The sequence below is a fragment of the Chlorocebus sabaeus genome, unplaced genomic scaffold (genome assembly GCF_047675955.1).
Source record: "Chlorocebus sabaeus isolate Y175 unplaced genomic scaffold, mChlSab1.0.hap1 unalloc_scaffold_240, whole genome shotgun sequence".
NCBI classification, from domain to species: domain Eukaryota; kingdom Metazoa; phylum Chordata; class Mammalia; order Primates; family Cercopithecidae; genus Chlorocebus; species Chlorocebus sabaeus.
This window is the reverse complement of record NW_027327527.1, coordinates 89,390-94,332: the sequence shown is the minus strand read 5'-3', so window position 1 is coordinate 94,332 and position 4,943 is coordinate 89,390. Positions and strand designations below refer to the sequence as shown.

Sequence of the window (4,943 nt, the reverse complement as noted above, 5' to 3'; positions counted from 1 at the left end):
CTAGTGGCAAGAGACAATTTTTTTTTTTTTGAGAGAGAGTTTTGTTCTTGTCACTCAGGCTGGAGTGCAATGGTGTCATCTCGGCTCGCTGCAACCTCTGCCTTCTGGATTCAAGCAATTCTCTTGCCTCAGCCTTCAGAGTAGCTGGGATTACAGGATTGCACCACCACGTCTAGCTAATTTTTGTATTTTTAGTAGAGATGGGGTTTCACCATGTTGGCCAGGCTGGTCTGGAACTCCTGAGCCACTGCACCCAGTCAAGAGGGAGATTTTCAATCAATAACTATAATTGTGATGAATGCCAGAAAGAAGAATGTGTGTGATGGGGAGGGGACCTAAGTTACTGTCTCATATTTTAACACTTTCACAGGCAATAACTAAAAACTTAGAAGCTTAAAACAACACACACTTTTAAGCCAATTTTGGCAAACTAGGAGTTGAGCACATTTTAGTGGGTTCTGTGCTTGGGATCTCACGCTAAGCAGCTGGGCTGCATCCTCATCTGAGGCTCCACCAGGGCAGAATCCATTTCCTGGGACCCGGTTGGCAAGGGCCCAGCTTTTTGCTTCCTTGCCTACGGGGCCCCTCCAAAGGTCTTTTCTCAGCACATTATCTCCCTCCGGCAGCGCCTGCAGGCGGAACCTTTCTCTCAAGTGTGAGAAGGTGACGCACTGTGACAGTGACATCCCATTGCTTTTGCCAGGCTCTATGGGTTAGAAGCCAGTCACCGGTTTTGCTCGTACCCAAGGTCAGGAAGACTATGCAAGGGCATAGGTTATTGGGGGATCAGCCACTTTAGGGTGTGGCTGCCACCACTGAACTTGGTGAGAATTTAAGGGTTGGTAGGAGCTGGCCAGGTACAGGGGTGAGGGTGTGTCAGGCAGGGGTGAGGGCATGGAGGGGGATGCAGAGGCCTGCACCCTGGAATGTCCTTTCTCTCCCTGAGGTTTTGTTCTCCTGATCCCTGAGTACATCCCAGAACACGGTGGGGCCCTAGCAGGGGAGAGGTAGGGAAGCATGCGTTGTTCATCTGGAGACCTTGTGAGGCAAATCAGATTAGGGGCCAGGCTTTCAGTGGTGGGTGCGAGCGTGGTAGTGATGAGTGTTCAGGTGTGTGTGGGAAGAGCGATGGGGATGGGGTCAGCCCCAGCCACCATGAAGACCTTAAAGGTGCATCCACCCATCCCAACAGCCTCCCCGAGTGAGTGCCTTCAGGGTGCAGGTCCTGTTTTACACAGGTCCCAGTAGCTGGGACCACAAGTATGCGCCACCACGATCGACTAAGTTTTTGTATTTTTAGCAGAGATGGGGTTTCATCTTGTTGGCCAGGCGCGAAGCTCCCGGTGCCACCCGAGGCCTCAAGTGATCCATCTGCCTCGGCCCCACAAAGTACTGGGATTACAGGTGCGAGCCACCGCGCCCCTCCCTACTTCAGTCCTAAAGCCCACCATACGTGCTTCCAAATGTTTGCTTGGACCTCAGTTTCACTTTTTGTAAAGCAAGCCTGTCTCTCGCTCTCTGCCCTAAAAGCCTGAGTTCTGGGCTTGAGATGAGCGCGTCCTGTAGAGCAGACTGCAGGTGGACGTTGAGCTGGGTCTTCTAGGAGGCCAGGATCCGGCCAGCTCTTGGGTCCGGTCCTCCCGCGGAAACCTGTACGCCCAATCCCAGCACCGCCCCGCCCAGCCTCCATTTGTTCCCCTAGGCCCCGCCCTCTCCGCGCGGATCGCTCCCCATTGGCCGGGTGGCGGGCCCTGGACGCCCGGCTCTGCTGGAGGCGGTGCGGCGGGCGGCAGGCGGGGCCCTGTGCCCCAGCGTGGTGTGTGTTCCGGCCGCAGCCTCGCGCCAGCTGCAGCTCCTTGATCCGAGCCGGATCCTGAGCGTGGAACACGGGCTGAACCCGCGGCAGCGGCCCCGCCCCGGGACTCCATTGTTGAGGCTGCCGCGGCTCTGTCGGCTGCTCAGCTGCGCTCCAGTCGGCCCAGGCGCCGCGGCGAGGAGCGAGCACTCGTAGGCGGGGGTCTGAGGTGAAAACGGGCAACGAGGTCTCCGGACCGGGCGGGGGTCTCTGCCCCGGGCGTGGCGGCTCCGAGTTGGGCTCCGCAGGGTCCGAGGTCGGGATCCGGGGTCCTTGCGCCTGGGCTTTGTCTCGGCCTCGGGTGGCACCGGGGGCTTCGCGTCTGCTGCGATACCACGTGGGCCCGCGCGGGGGTCCCGGTCGCCCTGCCGGTAGGGGCCTGTCCCCACTGCTCCCCGGCTCCCCGCGTCTGCCGCGGAGGGGGCTGCATGGACCCGTGCGCTGGCTTCTGAGCCGAGATGACGTCACTGCACTCCAGCCTGGGCCACCGAGTGAACTCCGTCTCGAAAAAAAAAACCCGGTAAAGTGTTTTACCCAGCCTAGGTACGTGTGGTAGAGCCGAATGAAAGCTTAGAAAAAGATGACTTGAGAACTAGCCCAGCAGAGGAATCAGGTGGGATGTTTTGTTACTAAGTGAAACTTGCACCTGTTTTCTCCCAGGCCTCGTTGAGTTGTGTACAACAGAGAGCTCAGGTGTTGGGGGCAGTTGACCGGTTGAAGAATGCATTGCTATTATGGGAGGAACATTGGCCTTTGAAAAAGCAGAACTGGATCCACGTTCTTGCCTGGTAACTCTAACTGTCATCTAGTTTGTAAAGGGGAATGCAGTTCACTGAAAAATTCTTATGACAGTGGGGATAGGATTGGGGTGTCTGCATTGGTTTGTGTACTATAGGCCATATGAACGAGCATTTAGGCTGGAGGGAGGCTTTTCATCTCTATAACTTTACTTTCACAGGACAATTCCATCACGATTTGAAGATTTTTGAGTGAAAACTACATTGTTCTGCTATGTGTTTCGGGGCAAATTTCTACATACAATTTGCTTAAATATTTCAGATGATACAAGAATATATGTGTGGGGTAAAAAGCTGAAATTTGCAATCCCCCTTCTATAGAAGTAACCATTGTGAATAGTTAACTCTGTATTCCAGCTATTTTGTATACTATAAATACACTGTGAACATTTGAGTGTATATAGACATGTATGTTACACACAGTTTTAGAGATGGAATATTGCTGTGTTGCCCATGCTAGTCTCAAACTCCTGAGCTCAAGTGACCCTCTCGCCTCAGCCTCCCAAAGTTTTGGAATAACAGGCATGAGCCACGGCGCCTGGCCTGCATGAGTATATTTACTAATTGCTAAGTTACTCTGTTCAATATGTGTCTTTTGAAGTCCCCCATGTGCCAAGCATTATTCTGAATACCTTATATGCACCAATTGACTTAATTTTTAGAGCAGCTCTCATTGTGGCCCTTTTACAGTGAGGAAACTGAACCACAGAGAGGCTGAGGACGTCGTCTAACATCACACAGCCAGTGCTGTTGGAATTGAGGTTTGAACCCAGACAGCTAGCTTCAGATCTCTTAGCTGTTATCATAGATGGCACACCCAAACCTTAGGGCCGCCTCCCAAGCCTTGCCTCCGATACGGGCTCGCCTGAGCTCTGCGAGAGCCGTGTATGTGAGGTTTCTTTCCTCTTTAAGAACACAAGTCTTGGAATTGTCGCAGACCCTGGTAGGACCTCTTGAAGACCAAAAACAGGGATTCTTCAAGCCTGACCCAAGGCCAGATCTCTGATTTAGCTACTTGGAAGGTAGACGTGGAAGAGAGTAATTTTGCCAGAACAAAAAGTCAGGATGGCTGGGCTGACTCGGCCAGACGCAGTGGCTCATGCCTGTAATCCCAGCACTTTGGGAGGCCGAGACAGGTGGATCACCTGAGGTCGGGAGTTTGAGAGCAGCCTGGCCAACAAGTTGAAACTACGTCTCTACTGAAAATATGAAAATTAGCTGGGCTTGTTGGCGGGTGCCTGTAATCCCAGGTACTTGGGAGGCTGAGGCAAGAGAATTGCTTGAACCCAGGATGCAGAGGTGGCAGTGAGCTAAGATTATGCCACTGCACTCCAGCTTGGGTGACAGAGCGAGACTTCGTCTCAAAAAAACAGAAGGAAGGGGAAGGGGAATGCCTGGGCTGACTCATAGGGAAGAGGCCCCACAGCAGCCGTAGGACCTTGGCCACTTGGGTGGAAAAGAAGGAAGAGCTTCACCCATGGCGGTGACCTGGACTGCAGAAACCACACTAAACAGTCCACATCCTGGAGCCTGGCCACCCCATTTGCTTCTCTTCTTGGGTAGGGGTTGTGGGGAGTTTTCTACCCTGGAGGGTGAGCTGCGCAGCTTCTAACCAGGGTAGGCATGTGTCTGTCCCTGGGAATACAGACAGCGTTCTCATAAGCAGCCCAAATACTCCTGAACAGCTTTTTGTAGGGTGGGGCGGGGTGGGGCGGGGCAGAGGGTCATTTTGACTCCTAGGTACGTTTTCCACTTTCACTGCTGATAACTGTGTTACAGATGAAAATTTTGTTTTTGATACTGAAGAGGGCTTAAGAGAGTGAGCTATTATGGCACATCTAAGTCTGCTAAAATAGAACCACAGGGTAGTGTAGGAAAATCTCTTCTAAATTATGGATCATATATGGTGAACGTTAGAAGCCATGTGTACCTAAGTTGAAAAACCAAAACATGGCTTGTATTTGGGTGACCCCGGTAAGTCTGGATGCCACTGCGCCTTGTGTGAACACAGGATGCTGAGGTGGAGGGATGAACAGGCTTTTTCTGGACATCTTGCGCTTCTCCCTTGGGGTAAAGTGGGTGGCAGTAGCAGCGCACAGCTGTTGGGCCCCTAATATTTGTCGGCTGTTTTTCCTGTGGGATTCCATTTAATGCAATCTTGGAGGTAAAATTATGTTATTGAAGATAGAGGCTTAGAGAAGTTGAGAAAATTGTTCAAGGTCACATCATTTGTTTTGTTTCGTTTTGCTTTTGAGACAGTTTTGCTCTTCTTGCCCAGGCTGGAGTGCAGT

General features: G+C 52.3%; 1 pseudogene; it reads right to left on the bottom strand.

Annotated features, from left to right (window-relative positions):
- Positions 1-1,069: 1,069 nt before the first annotated feature.
- Positions 1,070-4,703, bottom strand: LOC140711165 (uncharacterized; annotated as a pseudogene).
- Between the last annotated feature and the right edge of the window lie 240 nt (positions 4,704-4,943).